Here is a 25,635-nt window from a genome sequence, read left to right on the forward strand (position 1 = left end):
TGGATGAAAGAAAATCTGTACTGTTGTACTCTTATTTTAAAAAGTAATATCTTGGGATTTTACACATTTTGTAATGCCACATTAAAATAATTTTGTACAAAATTTTTCTTTGAGGGGACTTTCTTAGACACACACATATATATATATATATATATATATATATATATGGCGCCTCTTTTTGTACTTTTTAAAATAAAAAATTAATTTTGTTATGATTGTAATTAATTTGTAAGTATTCGCGCGGATTCTTTGAAAATTCCAGTCAGTTTTATTTTAACATGGTAAAATAACTCATTATTTCATCACTTAGAATTTTAGATAATTTCGTTCCAAATTTCCAAAACATAACCTGCTTTCTATTATGAAAATTTAGTGACTCAGTTTTTATATATAAGATAACAAAGATCGTTGGGGCTAAAATACTTCACGCGGTCTTGACATTTTTACAATATTAATATTATAATATTATTTATTTTTAAAAATATAATGTAAAAATATAATTTGATATTATTTTGTGATCTAATCCCATTTCACATTTGTTAATATAATTTTCAATTTAGTTTTTAGTGTGTTTATACTATTTTTATACTTACATAAAAAATGCTTTTTTATATCAAATATTCCTATAATGTAAAATTGAAGTAATAAATTATGCAACAACTAATATAATTACTTAAGTAATTACTAATGTAATTATTTAAGATTATTTACATTGTTTACTTTATTCTACATATAACTAAACTACGGATTTGTACACCTTTAAAGAGAAGATTTATATTGTTTAATCTTTATTCTGAAAAGCTATTTTTGGCATTTTTAAAATGTATATAAATTTTCCTTTTTAATAATTCTTTTATATTATTATATTATTTAATGTCTGCAGAATATATATATACACACATGACATTAAAGAGTTAAAAAATTTTTTTAATTTATTATTTACAACAATTTTTCTAAATCTACACATTTTTATAAAAATTTACATAAGTTTTTTGTTATGTGTTTTGTATTATATATAAATGTATGATTAAATACATTTTTTACATTAATAATTACTAAGGTGCATAAATTGTAGATAAGATACGTACATTTATTTATTAAAAAATAATATTAATATATGTACATATTATTACAAAAATAATTTATGGTACTACAATACTCCACGCAAGTAATTACGTTACCAAAAACCGTGTGGTACTTCAAGTTAACTTTTCGCAGGTGATTCTTATCCTTTTCCCCTTCTCTTCCTCTCTGCCTTTTCTCTCTTCTTTCTGTCTTTCTTTTTCGTTTTATTTCCCTCTTTTTCCTCTCAATGGCTCTCTCCAACTGCACACCACTTCTTTGTTTTGTCTCTGCGTTCATTCGAGACGAGCCGGTATTCCACGAAGCTCGTTTGCAAAGTATCCGCACGCTTCTACCCAACGCGACGATGACTCCACTGAATCATTTAAGTATAGTAGACTGGGGCAAGCCGGTTCCGTTTAAATACAGGTGCTAAATAAAACGATGATCAGGAAGAGAAGCGAGTTAATTATTATTTCACAAATTATGAAAATATTTTTTTAATACTTGAAATTTGATGACGTTTTTGTCGTGTTTTTGAATCCATGAAATTATTAATAAATTTGTCAAACAGAGTTTTTGTTTTAATATTTGCCCCGTTCTTCCACTTGTCCCAGTTTATCCGTCCATTTGTCTAGTCATCTCAAACCTTTGCTCCACTTCAGAATTATCTAATTAATAAGTTGCATGTTCTTAGCCGCTCTTACCCTGCTGTTATTCTCTGTGCTTTTTAAAAGAACCACAATCGTTTTAATAGGGTTACATAATGAGAATCAAAGAAAGCAAAGTTTCTTTTTCGTATTATAACTAGAGTCCGACCGAAACCGAAACCGAATTTTGGTTTTCAAATCAGTTTCGGCCGAAACTGAAACCGAAACTTTTTTAAAATTAAGTTATACATAATTAATATAATTAAATTACGGAACAAACTACATATTATTAATAAAACATATTAATTATTTAATAGAATTAAGACTTTTACATAAAATCTTATCAAATACAAATAAAATATTTTTCTTCGAAAAATGAAACAAAAACATATTAAACTCTATTTAAACATAAAACAATATAAATTTTTTTAAACAAAATTAATATTTTCTAATTTCTATTTTGATTTGCACAGAGTTAAAATGTAATTAATAAAATATAAATATTTTGTAATTTCTTAAGAGCGCTTTGCGCAGTACATGACCGACCGAGTAAGCCAGCTGAGATCGTAAGATGTGCCGGATACAGAGTTTCGACAGCAAAGATTCGGTTTTGGCCATTTTTTGGCTGAAACCGAAAATCGTGTTTTGGGCCGAAACCAGCCGAAACCGAAACCGAAACCGAACTTTCGGTCGGACACTAATTATAACCTCTTCACTAATATATATATATTTTTTATCGTGTGCAATAGCATTACGTGAGATACAATCCTAATATAAAAAAGTAAGTAAAATGAAAGATTTTTATATTTCGGGAAGGATGTATTTTTATGTAAATTAATATTATTGTATTATTAATCTAGTTTTATTATAAGTGGTTGCGTTTAAAAGTCCGAAAGTAATGACGTGCAATTTTTAAATAAGTTAGAAAGTATATTACTCACACAAGAAGCACAAAAATCCGCCATGATCGTTTATTCACCTATCTAATTCTCTACTTGAATTGCGTCATATACATATATGATATTATATGTATTGTAATTATAAATAAAAGAATCCTGATCTGTGAAATAAAAAAGCAATGTACATCGTCGCACAAGTATCGCTGCATTTAAACGTTGAACAAAATCTGACTCGCGAAGACGTGCCGGACGCAACAACCCGTGGTTGAATCTGTTCGCATAAAATTTGCATGCGATTTCGACATATACGAATTAAAGTGGATAATTAGTGTCACGGAGGCGTCGGACGGTCGACCTGCTCCACTTTTCGCGCGGTCAGCTTCCGTTTTTTGTTTTTTTTTGCAACTATCGGCAAACGCCGTTGGGTCGTTTTTGAATCACAAAAATAATCAATTTCGTTTGTAGATAAATTCGACGATACATTATAGTTTCAAAGAAAACAGTCAAAGATTAAATATAAAACGTTCGTGCTCACTCGTTTTTAATTCAAGGTATATTAAACTATTTTATGTGACATTTTTGCTATTTTCTCAAGAATTATTTCTTTAAGCGAATAATAATTCTTTTTTTATTGATTTTTTTCTCGTGGCATACTCATAGACATCCACGAGAATAAGTAGTTATTGAATTCTGTATTGTGTAGTAGTCGGGAAAACTACTTCAAAATAAGTTATTATGGTTCCGATGTTCCACACGGATCAAAATTTGTAGAAACGCGTTTATACTTTCATCGTAATTTATCGACCAGACATCTCCGTACTCACGTCGCGCACTATTGTCGACTTTACAACACGCAGCAAAGCTGGTTGACGCTTTCTGTTACGATGCGTCGAAGTAATTTATAACAGGAAAGACAATTGTGTGTCTCTCTCACGTGGCTGACAATGACGTGACACTCGCCGCTATGATCGCCGAACCATACCCGGAATTGTGTTGGCACGCGAGATCACCATGCGTTTCCGGTAACATCGGTAAACAAATGATAAATACCGAGTTGCAAAGCAATTTTTTTTAAGATATTTTTTACAAAGTTATACCTTTTATTAAACACGTTTTTATCTGCTTAATCAAAATCTTATGACGAAAATTACACATGAATTATGTAATTATATTAAATACATTTAAAAATAGTTAAATTTGCTAATTGTTTGCTTAAAGGAAAAACAATATTGTCTGTGAATGTTATACTTGAATATGTCTCATGATTTTCTTATCGACTCTTGAATGTACATCCTTTTTCGGATGAAGTATGAATGATGAAGACACAATCGATTGTCACTTGATGAACAAGTACAAGTGTCGCTGTTCATCGCGAAACGGGTATCAGAATAGATAATGTATAGGAAATGACATAAAATTATCAACAGGAAGTATCGCGCACAGCTCCTGCCAATTTGATAATGTAGCGCGTGAGATTCCGCCATCGGAAATATTCCGGTCGCAATTTTGCAATTGCCACGCATATACTAATGATGGCTTAATTTGGATACCGGCAGCTTAACGCGAGTGCAAATCTGTCATTATTGTCCTCTAAATAACAATTACACAAAGTATAATCTCTTCGATATTGTACAAAGATAATAACTAAGTAAAAAACGATTAATAATAGAAACAGAACCAATATGATGCAAGGTGAAGCGATTAGTCCAAAATGAAGTGATTAGTAATTACCAAAGACCCGAAATAAAATTATGGTTCGGTTTCAGTTATGATTTAATCAAATATTTGGAAACTACCGGTTTTCAGTTTCAGTTTCTTGACAAATAAAAAAAAAAGTTTAAATTGCGGTTTTTTCGATTACAGTTTCGATTCTTGATCTTAATATCACTTAATAAGTAATAATTGAATAGTAATTAATAATATTTAATAACATGTAATAGTAATTTAAATAATTGAGTACGTAGAGGAGGCAAAGGTTGATTTGAATTGTCCCCATAAACTCATTGCATTGCAAAAGAGAAAAACAAAGAATAATGAAGAGAACCAAGAAAAAAAGACAGGAATAGTTGTAAGCAAAATTGCAAGCAAAACGTAGCAAACAAAATTAATGTATATTGTGTTTAATTAATATGATTAATAATTTATATTTAGAATATATATTTAATTCTCCTTTCTTTGTTATAAATATTGTGTGTATGTGCGTATATAAATGCTTCGTTTAATATAATTTTTTTACATGGTAAAAAAATTCTTAATTTAAATTCTTAGTAAGACTTTCTTATATAATTCCTTACATAATATAATATATATAATTATATTTTAGGCCTCGTTTCGATGAATAATAATATAGTCGCGCTTCCACGCGACTACATTATTATTCATCCGGACGAGAGCCCGGATATAATTTAGATCGAACTTCACTTGCTAAGTTTATTTAATTTTATAATTATACATAATATAATTCTTATACGTAATACATATTTAATAAATAATATTATTTTTATTCATTCACTATGTTTCACTGTGTGCGACAGTCTGCGGTCCACTTGACGCTATAAACGCTCCAAAGCATTTTATTGACCAATTACAACAAAGAATTTCATGAATTGATTAACCAAAAAATGCTTCGAAGCGTTTATAGTATCAAGCTAAACCTTAGCCATAAGCGTAGTAGAACCAAATCCAAAATTTTGCCAAATTTACCACGCGGAGTGTGTTACATTTGAAAGATATGCATAATGTAATCATGACATTGGTTTCATCATTATCGAAATATTATTAAAATGACCAGTTAAGAAAAGAATAAAAAATTTAAATAAGTCATATAAGTTTGTACAAAATAAATTGAAACAACTGAAAATATACTGAAAAGAACTATAAATCGAAAATAATTTAATGATTTCGATGTTTTAAATTTAATAGAATTTTAATATACTTTACGCTCTGACTGTAACGGTTGTGAAATGTTCGGTTTCGATTCCGGTTTGACTCGGAATCTTGATAATTACGCGTGTCAATATATTAATATAAAAATTACATTTTTATAATTATCTGAAATTATACCTTCTATGTAATTAAAATATTTTTTGCATATAATTAAACATAAATTTAAATGTAGTTATAAACAATACAAGATTTGTAAATTAAAAATTTACAAATGATCTATTATCTCTTATTTTTATATATTCATAATAGTTGATTGTATATTTCACGAAACTACTTGAAAAATCGGTAATGGTGTAGGCAAATAAAATTACTTAATATATGTCGAATCAATTAAACAATTGAGTAAATTTATTATTACTAGTTGATTTATAATATGTAGAATGTACGCAAAAGATTGAGGCAGTTGTACCGACAAATTTTATAGCAACATGTTGCATTTATCTTATTTTGACGAACGCAATAAAGCAATTTTCCTAGAAAGAAAAAAAACTGAATTCAAAGGGTTCAGAAGTGTATGCCAATTATAGTTAATTTTTCTTAGGTAGTTTCACTCAAAGCTTATAATTTTTTCAATGAATACGAAGCTCGTTGGATGAGAAATTTTATTTCTTTGCTTCAAACATTTTCCTTTTTTTGTGTTTCTTTTTTGTATTTTATTTGTGACTGGTGTACTTTGTCACATTTCAAACTTTTCGGTCTGTTTTATTGTCGTAACAATGTACTTTATATTTTGTTTATGATTGTTACGGCAGTTTCAGCGTGAAATATAAATCAGTTTGGTCGGCTTTTATTTGTACGAACGTAACGAAAGAATGAAACAAAGGAAAGATTCCTGCTGTGCTTTCATCATGAAATTTGGCGCGTGCCACACAAAATTCAGAAATTCTACCGCTCATAATAAATTCAAAGAGAGGACAAGGCGGGTGCACGCACGCAGGTAGAGTCCTTAGAATAGACTTGGACTAAACTAGAAAGTCCCTATTCTAGGGATTCTATGTAAGTATCGCGTGATGTACACTGTTAATTTCCATTGTCGCAATTGCTCCAACTCGATATTTGGTTAATTTGACTAAACCAAGTAATTAATTTGAGTAATGTTAAATAAGTACTTACTCGATATATCGTTGATTTATTAAATTTAATCTTTCTATTGGGTAGGAGCAATGGCGACCTATTAAATCGTTAAAAATGATTTAAATTAAGTAGTTTGACAATACCAGTTTAACAATGTAAATAAGAGTGCATCAATATCCATTGTTACCAGAGATACACTTGTTGCGCATCTTGCTTGCATCAGGCGAATGACACACGCTTCGCACGCGCAAAATCACTTACGTGATTTATGTGTGTTCGGTTAAAGAAGAAAAATTTCATTTCTTACCCGAGCGAAAGGTCTCATCATTCATCCGAGTCATGGCAAATAGAAAAGCAAGGGAGGAAAAGTGAGTATTGTTCAAAGAAAAATGTAACGTTGAGGGTAAATTGATTGTAGAAGTATTCGATGTTGTGCACACGCAAGTGACGACGATCCCGCTTTCACTTTGTTATTACGTAACAGCAGGGATGAAAGATTTGGTTACGGTCGTGTAACAACATTGCCCAATTGTCTCTCGGACATTTTACAACGCCGATGTAAATGCCTATTACGATAACATTGTATTGTCCTTTGTCGTGTAGCGCGTGCGCGCGAATTATTAGATAAACGTAATTTTATCATGTCACTTTTAAATTAAAAAATTTGTAGAATTGGGAAGAGGTAAAAATATCCCTTTTTATTACATCACGTGTTTGTGATGTAATAATTTTATTCGTAATTCCACGTACCTATCTAACTGCGTTTTTTGCCAAATTATGTATCGGATTCGGACGAATATTCTACATGCGTGCACTTTCCTCTTTCTTTCATCATAAATTTGGGTCGTCGATGACGGAATTTCTTAATTTCGTCATGCCACGTGTCAAATTTCATGGCGAAAGCACGACGGGATCTCCTCTTTTGTTGTGATACGAATAAAAACTCGAAACTTTTTAACACAAAGATTCAAAGAACTTTTACCGCAAACATGTGACGAGAATCGGAAAATCGCGTAAATAACTTATTGATATGAAATTTCTGCCTACATTAATATAAGACACTTAAAATTTCGCTTAAACATCATGAGAAAGTACTCAGTTTTGTCTTTGATATTTTATGATAGGCATGTCGAAATAAAAGTTAAATGTATCTTATAATTAAATATGTAATTTTGTCTGAGTGTACAAAAGTTAGCCATGTGCTTCTCGAACTCTATAAAAGGTGTCCGAAATTCTGGCAATTGCGTTTTAACGTATGGAAAGAAACCTGCGTCAAAAGATACGACAATGATAGAAGGTATCTTTGAATGTTTCAATAAGGCGTCGATAAATTACGATATCTGAATAGAACTTTCCCTTTTCTGTCTTTATTCGGAAATAATTAAGATAACAATGGACACGCGACCCTCTTTATACTTATATTTTTTACTGTCAATCCTTTTCCATTTCATCTTTATCATTTACTCCATGCATTAGTTCCAGTAACTTTTCATTAGTGACTGTCTGCCTTTGATATAAAATCGTCTTTGAAGGAAAAACACCTTTTTTTTTTTAATCATTCCGTTTTGTTAAGGATATTACGTAAGAAATATCTATATAATAGAATCTCGTTTGTTTTCCAATTCACAACTGATGTTGCTTCACATTCTCACCAGGAGGTGTGTAAAGATGCTCCGACATGAATGATTTATGTCTGGATCATATCTGTCTCAAGGATATTATATAGTAGTGGACAGACATAAATTATTCTTTTATTTTATTCATGATTTTTTTGAGTTAGCCCAAAAGACATTTAAAATTATGCAATTGTACTATGAGGAGGTAACTATATGTTATCTCCTACTGTGAGGTTCGTAAACTGTAGCTTCCGTAATGGATTCACAGAATCTAATTGGGGTAAAGCGTACCATGAAATTTTTTTAAACAAAATTTAGAAGAAGAAAGAAAAGAAACGAATAGAAGTGAATTGAGAAAATGTTACGAAAAGAAATACACATTTCAAGATTTAGGTCGCTTCATGCTTATTTTACGTAATTTTTTTATTTTGTCAATCCGTCCAACTTATATTCATCATATTACATCCAATTTATATTCTAATAGGAGTTGATGCTAAAAAATTTTTTTTAAACCGTTTTGTGTTCAATTAAATTAAGAAAAAAATAAAAGGAACAAAATGGTTATATATCACTTTCTTTTTACGCCGTAGGTGTAATTGGGAAGGTAAAACAACCGTCTTTTTTTCTCAATCCACTTCCACGTATGATTAAAAGAAATGCCAGGGATAACGTCTCTCGTCGTTGCACCGAGATATTTCCACCGATTTTGACGCGCGAAAGAATCTTTTTTCCTTTTCTTTCTCCCCGTTTTCTTTCTCCATAAACGCAAATACTCCCGGATTGGTGTACAACCGGTAACACGTAAACGACTCCTACATACGCGGTTTTTATGACACGAGCACACACGTCCACCACCCACGCCGTTAAAGACGATGAGTCCGTTTCTCCTCCGTCGCGGCCGCTATTGAATCGCTTGACCCACTTTGATAAACTCGCATTGGAATAACTCAATAGTACCGTGTCGCGAGCCGACAACAGTAATTATTATTCAACGTCTCCCGGGCGAGGCCCGGGTTTTGATTTGCGGGAGAGCGCACGGTGTACATACACGCATACGCACGCATACACGCACGCACAATCGATATATGCATCAATTTATCTAGATAGATACCTGCATATTCGGGATATACTTAATTCTCGCTAAAGCTTCGTGAAATTAAACGCGACACTGTCGAGCAAGCCGCAGAATCTTCGCATGAAATTTGTAACTTGATTACTTGGTTACTATTTTAACGACTAAAAGATAATTTTTTTTTTATTAAACAATATTTTACTTTTTTAGATCCGGCGACGAGGTTTGCAATGTATTCCACCAATTTGTCTTGCTCTAACGCAATACCTTCCTCGATTAACGGTAGATAGATACATCGTGCAGGTCGCAAGAAATTTACGTTTTTAATATTATATAAATTTGCAGTCAGCACAAATAATTCGCATATATCGAGGAAACATGAATAAATGAGTTTAAAAAGTTGATGCTTTATTAGGTGGTCACGATATGATTACCAAGTCGAAAGGAATAATTGCAAAATAATTTTTTAAAAAGATGTATTTAAATGCATATCGAAGTCAATTTGACATAGCATTATTACTTCATACTTTCTACAGGACTTTTAATTCTATTCTCCGTGATCCGTAACAAAATTCGCTGTCGGTTATGCTGACAAAATTCCATCTGCCGTCGCGTGGCGCCCTCGCGTTGTTATCAATAACTACCATCTCGCTCTGATATCTGATATACGGGACTGATATTTATGCAAGCATATATGCACGTATTGCGATAGACTTGGGCGCATGTCATGTTCGGTTTGTCGCGCCAAATTCTCATTATTTTCTTTTTTGAAAATATTGGCTCTCACCAATCGGTATGTGATATCGTTCTGATATCGATTTTCTGTATACTATTCTGTACTTTGGAGTACGTCGAATTACGTGTAATCTAACAAACCGAAGGAGGCAATGTTAAAAAGACGAAAGTGTTAAAAGGTTTAGCACGTGGTGGAAACGTTCGATTTGCTCAGCCATGCGTATTTAGAATGTAGAGCGATCGGTGATAGAACGGAACGCAAGTGAGAAATGCAGTGATTGATTGCGATACAATAGATATCCGATTTTTATATAGCTATTCCAATTTTTTCTTTCTTATTCGCGCGTGTGTGTGTGTGTGTATATATATATATTGTATATATATGTATGTATGTATATGTATATATATGCAAAAAAAAAAACAAATATTTTATATTGTCTGTAGACAAAGAATTCTTTTTGTGTGTTGCACAGACAAACCTTTAAGGAAATTCATGTACGACTTTTTAATCAATAGTCGCGAATTTTTTGGACTATTATTTTATTCTTTTATATATTTCTTTTGTATATTATTTTATATATTATTTATTCATATACTTTGTATATAAAGTAAATGGTTTTTTAAGATGAATTAAATTTTCAATATTCTTCTTTTAAATTAAAATATTTTTTTAGATACTAATATGACTTGAGTTCTGTAAACGCTATTTAAATTTGACAATTTAAACTATTCTTGAAAAAAAAGTTCCAATTTTATGTAAGAGGAGTTTTATATGTAAATTTACGAAACAATTAAAGTGGCAGAATAATACAGATTAATAAGTCAAGGAACGAGATTTAAATTTTTAGAAAGAAAAAGGATGAATATTTACAGATCAGGCACAAACACGCACGCACACGCGCACGCACACACACACACACACACGCACACACATACAAAACATGCCGCAAGATCTGAGATTTTATGTATTTTACGTTTTTTTAAATTAAATATTAATAATAAACTGTCGGCATTATATATATTGTTTGTGGTTATTAAAAAGTTTGCGATTTATATTTTATATAACCTAGTTTTTTATTTATGTGCTCAATAATTACTAAAAGAAAAATTTATACTTCCGGTGAAAAATTGAACGACTCCCATGAACTATCTTAAAATTTCGAAACTTTAAGAGACTTTCTAGCATATATGTACGACGAGCTTATCTCATAGTTCACGAGAATGTATATTGACACTTAAGTAATAATTCTTGTAAGAGCTAAATCTGCAGTACTTCGCTATGTTCACATGAATTACCTTAATGAACTTTACGAATCGCAAAACTTTGAGTCTTTTCATGTAACAAAGTAACTGAGATTCTATATATGAAATATAATTGCAAATTTAATTGAATTTACCGTGAAAATATACAGATACATGAAAAAATGATGTATTAAGGGGATGCTAGTGCTCGTCAAATTTGATAGTGATCGATAATACAGAATCATTCGGGCACATCATTAATAAGATTTCGTATATATTTCTTTTATAGATTGGGAAATTTGTTTCTAGAATTACAATATACGTATTAATATTAATCTATGAATTAGATTTTATACCAAAAATAATTTTTGTTTTCAGGTTCTTTTTATCATCCTGTATCTGGATTTGCAATTATAAATAATTAAAGTAGCTAATCTTTTTCTAGGCTTTTATTCCTAATTTGACATGATCTTGTTTGTATATGTTATACCTAGAGAAATACGGTTTTATTTTGTACATATATTAGAGGAAAGGCGCCAATAGGATCATCACTTTATTTTTGGACTATATTTCTTAAATAATGATTAGAAAAACACTTTTGAAAACACGAATTTAAATTAGAAAGCATCTTCTATCAAATGATATAGTGATTTTTATAATATTATTTCGTATTTTTTAAATTATAATTAATGTTTTCGTGACACATGTCAAAAAGGGCATCTGACAAAATAAGCGCCTAATTTGGAACTCGTATACGATCGAAGTATTAATGTTACTTTTTGTTGATTCATACATCTTACCTAAATTATGTAATTCTATAGACTCATATGTTATTCTGTTAGGTTAGGTTCGTCCAAGTAGCATATTTTTTAACAGCTTTTTTCGACTCGCCTATTGTCTCTCGATGTAAATCGTGAAATTTTATGTGGAAACGTTTGGGTTATTATACATATAGATTATATATTAAAGTTACGGTCACGACCTAGCTATACTACGTTCACGGCGTAGTAACAATTGTTATAGGCTGGTATTCATACATAGAGAGAAAGATTTCTTTAGATTTAATAAACTTTTTTTCAAGACTAACTTCTTAATAAACTTCTTAAACACAAATACAATTGTTTGACTTTTAAACAAAGCAATTGTTTCTTTTAATTAAAATATTTTTTTGAAAGAATTTAATTTTTTCTTTGATTCATATTATAATGTTTTTAAACAATGAACTATTTGAGCATATTTTTCTTCTAAGAAGACAGAAGCTCCGTGACTGAATACGTGATTATCAGTATTACTACACGCAGAAAAAGGATTCGTTACCGAAGCTAAAATTTAGCCATAACAGCTAAGTTGTGTTTTTAAGACGCAATAAAAATAATACATAGATCCCGAGAGCTCACTACGATAGCATAGGTTGATCCGTTCTTCAGGTGGTCTGCTTATGTAGCTCTGAGAGTGTAAATTTCATTACGAGAAGGGTGTCGCGTCGTCGCCTAGTAGCAGTCCGCGAACTATATCGCGGCTGCTGCGGCCATATAAGATTATTTAAATCACATAATGTTTGTATTTGAATTAAATATTTCAAGTATTATTTTAAATAATAGTGATTGTTCCGTCAAACAATATAATTTAATGTAACGAAACAATCAAATTTTTATTTAATAAAATAATATTTTGTAAAAAATAACGTTTTTATTTAAATAAAATAGTTCAAGTATTATTTCAAATAATAGTGATTATTTGGTCAAACAGTATGATTTAATGTAACAAAACATTTAAATTTTTATTCAATAAACTAATATTTTGTAAGAAATAAATTTTTTCCGGCAAAATAAATACAATTCAAACAAATACATACATTAAATTCAAACAAACAGTTCTCTTTGTGTAGTCAGGTCTTACATTTAAGATCGTCTTAAGATGTCATCAACCAAACAAAACCGTATTAACATCTTAACACTTTAAGGGGCACATTTTTTGTAGCAATTATGTCGGATAGATCTTGTCGTATTTGTATGTTTCAGATCATGCGGAAACCGAATTCGAGGTCAAAAATTAAAATTTAAAATGGCGGATTTAATATGGCGGACGTCAAACATAAAAATAAACAAAATATAAAGAGCTTGTTAATGCTAAGCAAAAATAATAAGATAAACAGGTCAATATGTCGAGCTAATACTAATTTTTACAATATAATATAATTTATTAAATCAAAAATATATTGTTATAAACAATTGTTTCAAAATTTGTTTAACAATTTTAACAGTTGTTTTTAATAGCGTTTATAATAATATATAATAATATTTTTGATTTAATAAATTGTATTATATTGTGAAAATAGGTATTAGCTTGACATATTGACCTCTTTATCTTATTATAAAAATTCAAAATTTGGGGATAAAAAAATATAGCCATATTCTCACAAAATTTCTAATTAAAAAGATCTCTTTCGATTTTTTGTTAAAATGCATAGTTTTCGATAAAAAATTCCCGGAATTATATTCTTAAAATTATTTTATCCGATATTTTGTAGCCGCCATTTTGAATTTTACATTTTTTAAATCATTTTCATAATCAGCAATCCAAATAATTATTAAGTACGAAATTCTATACAATTGACTTATTAAATGAATTAATTAATTTCATAAACTGAAAATATCATTTTTGCAAAATATTTTGTTGAATACAAAATAATAATATACTTTTTGCAACTTCAACTTTATATGACTTAGTTTATTATCTCTAGAATCTAAAATTATGGTTTAGAAGTTTATTTACATTCAAGAGGCTTCTAGAACGAATTTATCGTGAAAAAAGAACATTTTTTGTCATTGTTTGATAACAATTGCAAAATGCATGATTGATACAAAACTCGTATAGAAGTGTATAGTTCTAACATTAACAAGTATAGAACCATTTATTTTATACAATGTAACAGATCTCAATTATATTGAAAAAACCGAAGAAAATAAGGTGGAAAGTATACTTCCCATCGTGCCTTGAAGGGTTAAAACAATACTTGAAACCATCTTGAAATAAGATTCGACTATGAATACCGACCATAGGTAAGATTAGTAATAAATCTCTGATCTTACGGAGTGTTCCAATTTATGCACGGCAACTTTATATTAAAAAATGCACTACGAAATAAATAAAAAGAAAAAGTTTTAGGGAACTACAAACATGTAAAATGATAGTAATGTTATCGATACTCACTATTGTTTGAATTGTGCAATTTGCAAGAGAAAATCGTGCGAATTAAACTCTCTTTTAACGAATTCGTTTTTAGCAGATTTTACGTAGAAAAGAGCATGAATGTATGAAATGTCACGTTCTAATTTAATTGTCCGTTTTGAGTCAATACATTTAAGTAATTTACCCGGGGATGGACAAATTTGTGAGGTTAATTAATCTTCACCGAAAAGATAACGAATTATTATAAGTTTGGTAACGAGGATCCGATTTCTTAATAGTTTTAAAGTGCGGAAAGTTAACTTCAAAATCAATCTTTTTAAGTTTATATTTTAATGAATTAAGAAGGTCAATTTTAATAAGTTTATATTTGTTTTGTTCAAAAGGTTTTTCAAAAGTTTGAGTCAGAAATTTATCTAATTCTGCTATTAACATCAGAGAATCGCGACTTGTGATTATAGCTTGATTAATTTGATATTTCAATCTTTTAATTTTCACACGTTTACCCCACTTTTGGGGTAAATCATCTAAATATTTAGAAGATAGGTTTAAATTCTTTGTTGCCACGCTTTGGGCAGAGACAGGATTCAGGCGATCTGTTGCCACGCTTATGTCAGCGACAGGACCCGAAAGATCTGCCTCTATACTCTCGGCAGCGACAAAGTTAAGATTAGAACTGTTGCCACACAAATGGCAGCAACAGAATTTAACAAGGGAATTCTAAATAATCTTTAAAAGAGGAGTTAAGTTAATTACCTTTATTCCGAAAACTGATTTCGAACAAACCCTGAGGTTTTAGACCCGGCTGACGCTATAGGCTAACTGCAGATTAACAGAGTCGTTCGGTAAGAAACTAAGATTAGACTTCGACTATGACAAAGTAACAAGACCGCTGATTGACTGACTGATTAAGACTAAGACAAGACTAACTTACTTAAACGCATTGATTCTCTTATTTATACCTAATTTCCCTCTACATTTTTCCCCTACGCAAATTTATTTCTTTGTGGAGGAGGAAGGTTTTGTCTCAGGGTGTAACCCTATGCTCGATCGATTTTGATTCCGATATCGACCTGCGCCTGGTACCATCGGAAACCAAATAAGAAATCAATATTTTTCTACTGTTTGCTGCATTCCAATGTTTAAGATTGAGTTGAAAAATAATTTACTGAAGCTAAAATTTATTATTTAAAAATATGTTTACTTGTATACGTTACAGAAATATGAGTTTTTACTTCTTTAATTAACCAAGCGGATCATGTTTTTATTGATATTCGTACGGTGCGATGTTTAGTTCCGAGAAATAAGAGGATTCCAATTTGGGAAACTTTCAAATTTGGTACCTTTCCTCTATATATCGTAAGTTTTGTATATTAAACAAATATTATTATTAAGTGACAGTTCTACAGTAAAATAATTTTGTTTTTGTTTTTTATATGAACTTGATCGTTTTCCTCTAGATTTTTGTGCGTATTTTAATTCTGTAAAAGACTTTTGCAATTCTATAAAGCCAATTAAAATACAAAGTGTTAAAACAGATGACTTTAGGATTCCCTTAACAGTATTGGTGTAATTGAAAATAATCATGTCATTTCAATAATAATATTAATTTTTAAGGGCAGGTGAGGTAGTCCTCCGCGATTGAGGCCATATTTTCTTAAATATTTCACATTTTGATTGACAACAGAGCTAATCGATTCCCATTGTTAAATTCTTAAAGTTCATTATTTAAAAATTTTTTTATCTCATAAAGGTATAACTAATATAAATTTATCTATAACATAATGATGCATTACCTATCCACTTAAAAATCGATGAAACCAATAACATTTTATTAAAATAAAAGCATGGCGTATTTGTTTTATTAACTTTTATTAAATTGAGATTATTTTTTGTTAAATTGCTGTTAGCTAGTGCTGTTTTTTTTTTTGTTTTTTTCCGATATACGTATTGGAACGTATTTTGCTTAGACGCTTCAAAATGTAGAAAGTACTTTTTGTATGAAAATTACAAATATTTTTCAAAACTAAACAACCTTCCTGCCGCTGCTGAACGTAAAAATTCTAAACGCTATCAAAATTTCAATTCATAGCTCATCGCAATAACAAAGGTCACGTTTGTAACCGATGAAATTGATAACTGCGTTTTTAGCGATTGATCTGCTTAAATACGATTCTACGTCGTTTGCGGTATATACGTCGTATTCGCAAGCGTTTCTAAATACGCTCGATCAACCTTGCTGCACGAAGAGCCAAGGTCGTGTCCCAGATTTTCGTGAAAATTAATCACGAACTTCTGTCGATGCCGCGGAGATTTTGAAAAAGAAACAAGCGTGCAATTGATACGCGCGCGCGCAGCTTCCGACGCTTTCCTTCGATTACCAACCGATAGTGCTGCTCGCCTTTACGTCATCAGGATCAAAATTATATAGAATACTCGATAACATAGGGTCATCCATTACAAGCGAAGCGATGTGTTCCATACGTCGAGAAATAAAGGGATTTTTTAATGAAATTTAATCAGATCATGTTTCTAAGTTTTTCAACAATCCAAATAATTAAATCAATATTTATATGTAATTTAATACTTGACGTTTGACAACTATTTTTTTGAAATGATAAAAAGACATTTATGCTAGCGCCACACTATGCACGTATTTGCGATTCGTAATTCATAATTCGCGATTTATCTGACCACTCGACCAGCGAATCAATGTGAATGACGAATCGCGCATGATGAATCAACGAATTTTTTCTCCACACTATTCATGAACGTCAGATAAAACGCGAATTACGAATTACGAATCGTACGAATCGCAAATACGCATATAGTGTGGCGCTAGCATTAGACGTTTAGTTAACGTTAACAAAACGTTTGGAAAATAGAACCGTTCGTTCGAAATAATGGAGAATAAAAGACCGAAAGGTAATGCTGATGCGTAACTTAGATTTAAATTTGTATTAAAAAAATTAATTTTCATTGTCTTTACAATATCGCACATTGTTCGTCCATTCTCCATTTCCATGTAGCGCGTTAAATTTTGAAATCATTCCGTCGAGCTCCGCGCCAAGGCGCTGATCGCGCCACGCGCGTCGAAACGATCCATCTCGCTCCGAGCCGCGCCGCTACATCCGCGCGCTCATACGTACGTTTCTCGTGCTAGTTATGATGAATTCGATTGGGTAATACCAGCACGGCACTGCGCGGCGCGGCGCGGCGCGGCGCGGTGCGGTACGCCGAGGCACAAGAAGTGACGCCATGGGACACGGTCTGTGGTTTTTAATACGCGTCCTACTTTCCGCTATCTCTTCACGGGCATGGTGTGGCGCAGGCGGGGCAGAGCGGGGCGGGGCGAGACGGACAGCCGGCCGAGTGAGCGAGTCGAGTATCGCCTTCTCTGCGTCTCTCCTTTTCCCCTGCGTCGCGACTCACCGCGCTTCTCTAGTTACGCTCGCGCGTAAAGAAGCGTGACGTGATTGGCGCGTGTCGGTAGCTCAGCCTCTATCCCTCTACCATTTCAGTATAACTTTGCGTTACTATCTCTTTCCCTTTCACCGTTGCTATTTCCCTCTCTTTGTCATGCGCGCGTCATCATACCTTTGCCGGTAGCGATCGAGATAGACCGCCGAGCAAGAGGGAGCGATTCGTCAGGTAAACGGCGAGAGAAAGAAAGAGAGAGAGAGAGGGAGAGAGCAGTAGCAGGAGGAACGGACAGAGAGGAAGCAGATAGAGAGAAAAGTGGCGAGGAGGGCGAGAGCGTGAGATAACGACGCGCGCACAGCGCGCGTTATATATGGCTAGAAGGACTGAAATTGAAAGTGGTCGTCCCACTGGCCCACTGACCTGATTACCCACTGACAATGACATGAATCCTTGCCTCCCACTGCACTCTCCCGCGCCTCCCTTCTTCCCGCCACCGTATTGCGACCTCTATCTTTCTCTCTCTCTTTCTCTTTCTCTCTCTCTCTCTCTCTCTCTCTCTCTCTCTCTCTCTCTCTCTCTCTCTCTCTCTCTCTCTCTCTTTCTCTCTCTCTCTCCCACCGTCCTTCCTCAGCCACGTACGGGGACGCGCGGGCGCCTTATTCTCGCATCTATCGCTCGCCCCGAGTCAACGACGACCGCGGCGATGGCGCAGGCGTCGTCCACGTCTGCCACGAGGACGCGCACAGGTAATGCTTTTTTATCTCGGTATCCATAAATCGCCGCGTCGCGCCACGCCGCGCTGTCCGCGCAAATGGAGGACGCGATGCACGAAGGCCACGAGGGACGCAACAAGTGCATTTCCGAAATGACGCAGGTCGCCTAAAAAGGGAGCAACCTGGGTTTGATCCCCGGGGACGGGGCCAAACGATCGAGCCTTACGATCGAGGCGCGAAAGAATTCGGGGTCGCGAAATGACGCACCGACCCTCTGGGGTAACCGGTAAAATTGAATTTTTTCTGTCGAATTTATGAATTTACGAAGGGCGAGACTTTGAATATTGATAATCGGGGTGGTTAACGTGCCCTAGTTTCAGTGAAACGTTTCCACATAGTCGCATGTATCAATCTTACGCGACCCGTGTTCATATTTAAACGACCCACTTTGGGAATTAGAGATTCAGTCGTGTATTGTTGAAACGTAAGAAGCGAGTTTTTCGAGTAGCGGGGCGAATAAAACCTCGCTCTGGCATTGTACCAAAAGAGTAATCGCAGGCCAGCCTAAAATGCTCTGCGTACAGAGCCGCTCATTTTCGAGCACATTACGTGGCCAAAATTGCCAAACTCCTAGCTTGCGGAGATACATCCTAATAGTAGTGCAAATCGCAGCGATCGATGCGAGATCAACTGATTTGACAATTCATTTGTTTTAATGTTAGCACAGGAATGCACATTAATTGTCGCTTGGAATTTCCGATATAGCCGAGTGATCGGCTTTGTTCTGGCGTATAAAGATTAAGGGTATCAATTCTTACACGCGGAACGAAACGCTTTGGAAACGATCACGCGCTCGTGGGAAACACGTGAACAGTAAATCCCTCTAACGGATGGCACTTTCTCAAGATGATCGGGAATAAATCGAATTACATAAACGTTTCAAGAGCGGCCGATCGTTTTCATAATACATATGAGCCGACTTTATTCATGCGTAGAAATGGCGGCCTGCTTTTTGTCTCGCTATGCTTCTCCTGTCTCTCGCCCGCGGCCCGTTAAACCCTGTTTATTGAAACACTCGTGAGGCGTTTTTACCGTCATTGCTCGCCCAACGAAATTCTCTCTTACATTTTAATTAGTTCGCGTGAGGTAATCCCTGTGGCAGCGTGTTTTTTTTTTTTTTTTTTTAGAAAGGGCTTTGGGCCCAAAAGTGTCGTAAACACGCGTACGAAATAGGTAAGATCGAAACGGTTAATGTCGATGAAAAATGTAATTTTAGAAAAACCAAGACATGAAATTAAATATCGAACAGCTTTCAAAATGGCCTTTTTCTTTCATATTAGGAAAAGGAATTTGTAATGTATTTGTAATTGTAACGTGTGCAAAATTTAATTAATATTTTTAATCTATGCGTTCACATTATATCAGATGACAAGAGAAACGTAATCTCAGAATAATGTGGAGAGAAACGTTACACGGAAAAGTAATAATTTTTTTAAAAATTACTTGGAGAATAGATTTAAACTTTCGAATGCACTGCGAAACCATTGACGTGTTTGATTATTGAAGGTTATGTTAAGCTCTTGACTTCCTTGACGTGATTAAGTAATATTGACAAGTGACAAGTTTCGGCCCTTCTCAAGCATGTTAGCTCATATTAGTGTGTATTTCATTTGAACATCCGCACAAGAAAACAGGATGCGGGCACTTCTTACCCGCTTATTGTTCGTACAGTATAATATTTTATTAGTCCTCCGCGCTGTTTTTGCAAAAGCATTTCTTCGCAGCGCTTTCATGATTTCCGTGTACTCACGAGATAGCGCATTCGAAATAGAACGTTTTTTACCTTATCGACTTGCGCGCCAGTTGAATACCGAAGTCATTATTATATACTTGGTCAGGGTCTGGCACTAACATGGCTCATGACAATTCCCCGATAATCATTTCCACCGTCTATAAACAAAACGCTACAGAGTAGTATACTTGAGATACAGTTTTGCAGCTACGTTAATTTTCTGATAATTGCGCTTTTGTGAATAATTTTCCATTTGTGTTGACGCAATGCAATTTGATGTGTTCTGGAAACAATTATAAGCAAAAATTACATATATGTAGTACATTAAAGAAATTATTCAAACTAGTTACGGTTTATGCTTACGTATGTATTTTATGCTTTAGAATGCATAGAAGCAAAAGAAAAAAATTGCCATAAGAATAACGTATAATTTTGCAAAAAAAAGTTAGAAACTGATACTAAGAATTGGTTTTTTTACCTAAGCTAAGAAGACAAAAAAATTTTTTTTTTAATTATCCATTTAATTCATACGTACAGTTCTTATTATAAGGGAGGCTAAGAGATCGATTGAATTTTCCATTTAAAATTTGGTGCGCGGGCCCAACATGTGCCCAACGATCATTCGTGATCCCTCGGGGCCTCTCCACTCTCGCTTTCGGCGCAAAGAAGGTGCTCTTTTAGCGGGATTTCGTAATTCTTTTTCCAATCCGGGCGAGCCGTGAAGTGCACACACGCACGCATTCCCACGTACCTTCATTCTTCTGGTGACTGTATGTCGCGAGAATTATCTGAATGTCTCTCGCTCTCTGTGCGCGCGCGGTGTGTGTGTGTGTGTGTGTCTCCAATACGACACGTTCTCGTGCGTCCGTCTACTTTCGCTAGTTTGCGTAAGAAATATACGTTGAAGAAACCGAATACTCGTATTCGGTTAGTATTTCGATAACAACTGGAGTAACGTGGTTTCTAATCAACAAATCTTCTTTTTCTTAATGGATTATCTTAAATATCTGTGACGAAATTTATGATTTGTTTAACCAGATTGTTTCAAATAAATAATTAAATTTATATTAATATTTTTTTATTTTGAGAACATGACTTGTAGGATAAAGAAAAAAATGGGATTAACATTTTAAAAAGTGACAATGTCTCAGTTATTTTATGCATAAATTAATCAGATAATATAGATTTTTAACAATTGCTAATAGAGTATTTTGTTTTAATTTACTGCACATTTCAAAATGATAAAATTGCAAAACTACCAAACTTTCAAATTTTTAAAGTTTTCGCGTCGAGATCGTTGGTTATTTTTTCGGTGCAGTCTAAGGATAAAAGTGAAATTGTACACACTTTCCGTTTGTACTACAATCAACACTTGTGGTTTCTTGTCGATTATATCTCTTCCCTAAACCATTTACATTTAAATAATCGATAATGCGAAAAGTATTATGCAAAAAAGGTGCAATTAATGTTTCTCCTATCTTAAGTAACAGATAGTCATCGATACTTGAAAGTCTCGAAAGTATTGTTGCCTCTTCCGCGATGCTGATTGGCTCTTTTGCTGCGCTAACTTCATGAGAAACTGTCATCGTGGAGTTAGCAAATAATAATTTGGTAGATGGTTATTATACAATTATCGTTGCAATTTATTTTTAATAAGTAAAAAATAAAACGCTGAATAACGTACGCGTAAGCATAAAAATATGCTTTTTTAAGACAAGTTTTTCTTTCACAAAAATCAAATCGTATTATCGTATTATTGAAACATTACCATCACTGAAGAATACAATAAGTTTAATCTAAAAAAAATGATATGATGACGCTTTTGTCTTATTTGTGTGCAAATGTATCTCAAATTTTCGGTTTGTTATTTTGAGAGAAAGTTACATACAGGTACACAAATCGTAAAAATTTCCAAATCCCTAAGATACCGATGTACTCTCCTTTGTTAAATATGCGCTGCATCGCGGGACCTTGCAGCTACCCGTCGCGGCTACATAAATCTGAACGTGTGTCTGACTCGAGCGAGCAAAGGTCTTCCCGTATGAAAATCGAAGGACGCTCGGCGTTCGGCCTCGCGCTTTCCGCGCGTATTGCGTGTGACGGCGCTTGAAATGAAAACATGAAAAAAGAGGAACGCGCGCCACGCACTATCACCCCATCCACGCCATTTCGATGGAGGTCACCCGGTGAGTTAAGTGGGTCTCGACCACTTGGTTAGTATGTCACGGCGTACTCGTTGTTGAATAAACTTAATCTCAATACCGCAGTTAATAAACCAATCGCGACAGTCTCATGCGATCCTCTTCCCTCCCTCTTTTCTTTATTTTCTTTCTTTCCGTCTTTGTCCTCTCTTTTTTTCTCCCGCACTCTCTTATTTCCTATTCTATGTAGACCGCGAATATTTTTCTCAGGGATGTGTCGGGCTATCATGGTCGAGAGGTTGATGAGTTATTTTTAACTGAAGACTCGTCGAGGGTTTCTCGCGAAAATAATTACATGGTCATTCGTTATTTAAATTCATAAACCGTGTTATTTTAGATTAAGCCTATTAAATATTTTTACTTTTTTGCCTATAATAATTTCAAGACTAGAATAGTGATTTTATATTAAATTCATATTATTAATGATTTTATATTAATCCTGACATATTTGAACATGTTTTAAAAACTACTATTAGATATATATATATCATTTTTTACTGAGAAATTTAATGAATTAAAACTATTCGCATAACATCAAAATTTTAATACTACGGATTCTCTAATGTTGATTTTCCGAGAAATATCTAATTACGAAGACATACTGAAAATTAATTGGATTTGTTGCAAACGACGCTTCTAGAATGTAAAGTTCAAATATATAAACAAAACTTTGTTTCTTAATTAAATTTAAGTGAAGTTTGTTGGTTTATAAAATTTAAAAAGCAGAGATCTAATTGCTCAAATATACAACATCAATGGAAAAGCTAAAAAAATTCAGCAAACTTAAGAAAGTTAATTTTTTAAAGAATTATCTCTATATTCATGTACATTGATTTATGTATTTAAAAATAATTTATTTGAGAGACAGTAATTACAGATTTTTAAGTAAAAATGAGAAATGTAGGTTATTATCATAAAGTTGCGTATTATTGGAAAAAATTATAAAATTTGGTTGGGCTGTTTTTATTTTATTCATATGCCGTCTTTTTTACATCGATGAAGCATGCAATAAGTTCTGCATGATTTTAAAAACAATTTTCCAACAGTATTGAGCGGAGATTTAGTCTTCTGTTCCGTGACACGCAAAGCTCCTTAGTGTCCGTACACCTGAGCTCTTAGTCAGAAATTAAGCTCCTCGATATTCTTGTAATACGATCTAGACACGCGATGGACAATAATGTCTTACGTCTTTTTCCAAAAGCACAATCGCGACCGGATATTTGCCAAACGTGTCTAACTGTATAAATTAAATTGATTGCTTGTTATTACATTAAACTAAAGCAACATTAGAATATTATTTTTTAATCTTCGCAATATATATAAGAAAAAAAAGAAAAATATATAATCATAGTGGCAATTATGCAATTAAGTACATAGCATGAATCAAGTCAAGAATTTAAAATAGCTGCCTTGTATCAGAGATATTAAAAAAAAAAATTTGCTTTGATTGCATCATGGTAACGCGATCGTTAGCGACCATTTAAGCGATTGCGAATGTTTCGCAAAATCTATTTATTCGGGTTTCAGGTAAAATTCAGGCATCCTACCGCTCTTATCGCCGTATCCCATCCATTCGGGTCGCCCGTCTACCCCGGTGACCCGGTTTCGCCCACGGGCAGTCGATTTCGTGAGCTCGTAATTTCTGTAACTCGCGCGCATGGCTATCGATTATGGAGCTTAAAGTTGATTGTTCAAGAGACGCGCGCGAGCAGGTTTATAATTATAATTTGAGGCCGGCGCAAGTGGAATCACGGCACATTTTTTTTTTTAAATCAGTGTATTATGTTGCACTGTACTCCACCTGATCTGTGACGAAACGGCGATGCTCGATATGTGTATAATATATAATGTTGCATTACCTTGGATATATTTAGTAGTGCAAATTTATGTCTCCTTGGGGGTTGATTTTGTTTCTGGCATAAGATTCGCGAAAATAAACATGCCTAACTAGATCGTTGTTAAATTGCAATACGGATTTATTTCTTAAATAATAAGAAAAATTAAGATAAACTTGATAATCACGTATCGAGAATTAATTTTTGATATTTATTGCACTTTGATATTATAACCAAGAAGTAGAACTTGATTTACAATAGAATTTTTAATTTTACTCATTTCTCGTGTACATCGCTTTATCTTAAAATTAAAATTAGATTAAATTAAATTTAAATTAGCGTTGATGCTTTATTAAATTACTTAAGCAGTGTAAAACAATACAACACAATATAATGCTAAAAATAGTAATATAATGACAATACAAAATAATGATAATATATACAGTAGAAATGTAGAGTAGAAATTAATTTTTTTATAATTTATAAAAATTTATTAGATGATTATATCATTGTAGAATAATTTTTACAAAACATATATAATATTTGGTTACATATATGCACTATTTCTCTTCGCATTATAATTCACAAATTATATATAATAACTTGAAAGTTTCTTTCTTAGCATTCTTATGGGGAGATTCTTGACACGTAAAGGATTAATAATAGACATGACGTTTGCGCCGTGGCACGCTAATAATCATAGCCGCCAGTTTTGTTCGAAAACCACGACCCAGGGTAAGAAAAAAGAATTATCTGTCCGTGGCATGCCGGTTTGTAACAGGTCGCTTCAGTTTCGTGTCGTTCATGATCTGAGACCCTGAAAAGGAGGGAGATCAGGGAGAGGGATAGGCGGAGAGTTGATACATCGAGTACATCGAGATGATTTCGCGACAGCCACGAATTCACCATGGTGTTTTGAAGGCAGACCGAGAATGACCTTGGGCCCAATTTTACTTCGATCCGTTTTGGCGGCATATTACGACGCTCCTCGATCGCCTGCGGCTGTCGCAAAAAACCGCAAGTCAATATATGTAATACCCAACATACGGTCGCGCGAAGCGATCCACTATGATTCGAAGATCACTCGTAATAATTATTCGCTGGACAAATTTCTTGTATAGACTATCTTGTATGTTAGTGCGGGTCTATATTGTAGTAGAAATAAATACGTATTTGATTATTTGCC

General features: G+C 33.3%; 1 protein-coding gene and 1 long non-coding RNA gene across 2 annotated transcripts in view; one reads left to right on the forward strand and one right to left on the reverse strand.

Annotated features, from left to right (window-relative positions):
- The window catches only part of LOC105832436, a 57,768-nt gene that overhangs the window by 5,373 nt on the left and 26,760 nt on the right, over positions 1–25,635 (forward strand). The gene's annotated exons all lie outside the window — the stretch shown is intronic.
- LOC118647924 lies at positions 1,301–11,039 on the reverse strand. The gene is made up of 2 exons (XR_004965072.1): positions 2,654–11,039; positions 1,301–1,788 (listed from the first exon to the last, which is right to left on the reverse strand). It is a non-coding gene; the product is annotated as an uncharacterized LOC118647924 (long non-coding RNA).

This window comes from Monomorium pharaonis, chromosome 11 (assembly GCF_013373865.1).
Source record: "Monomorium pharaonis isolate MP-MQ-018 chromosome 11, ASM1337386v2, whole genome shotgun sequence".
NCBI classification, from domain to species: domain Eukaryota; kingdom Metazoa; phylum Arthropoda; class Insecta; order Hymenoptera; family Formicidae; genus Monomorium; species Monomorium pharaonis.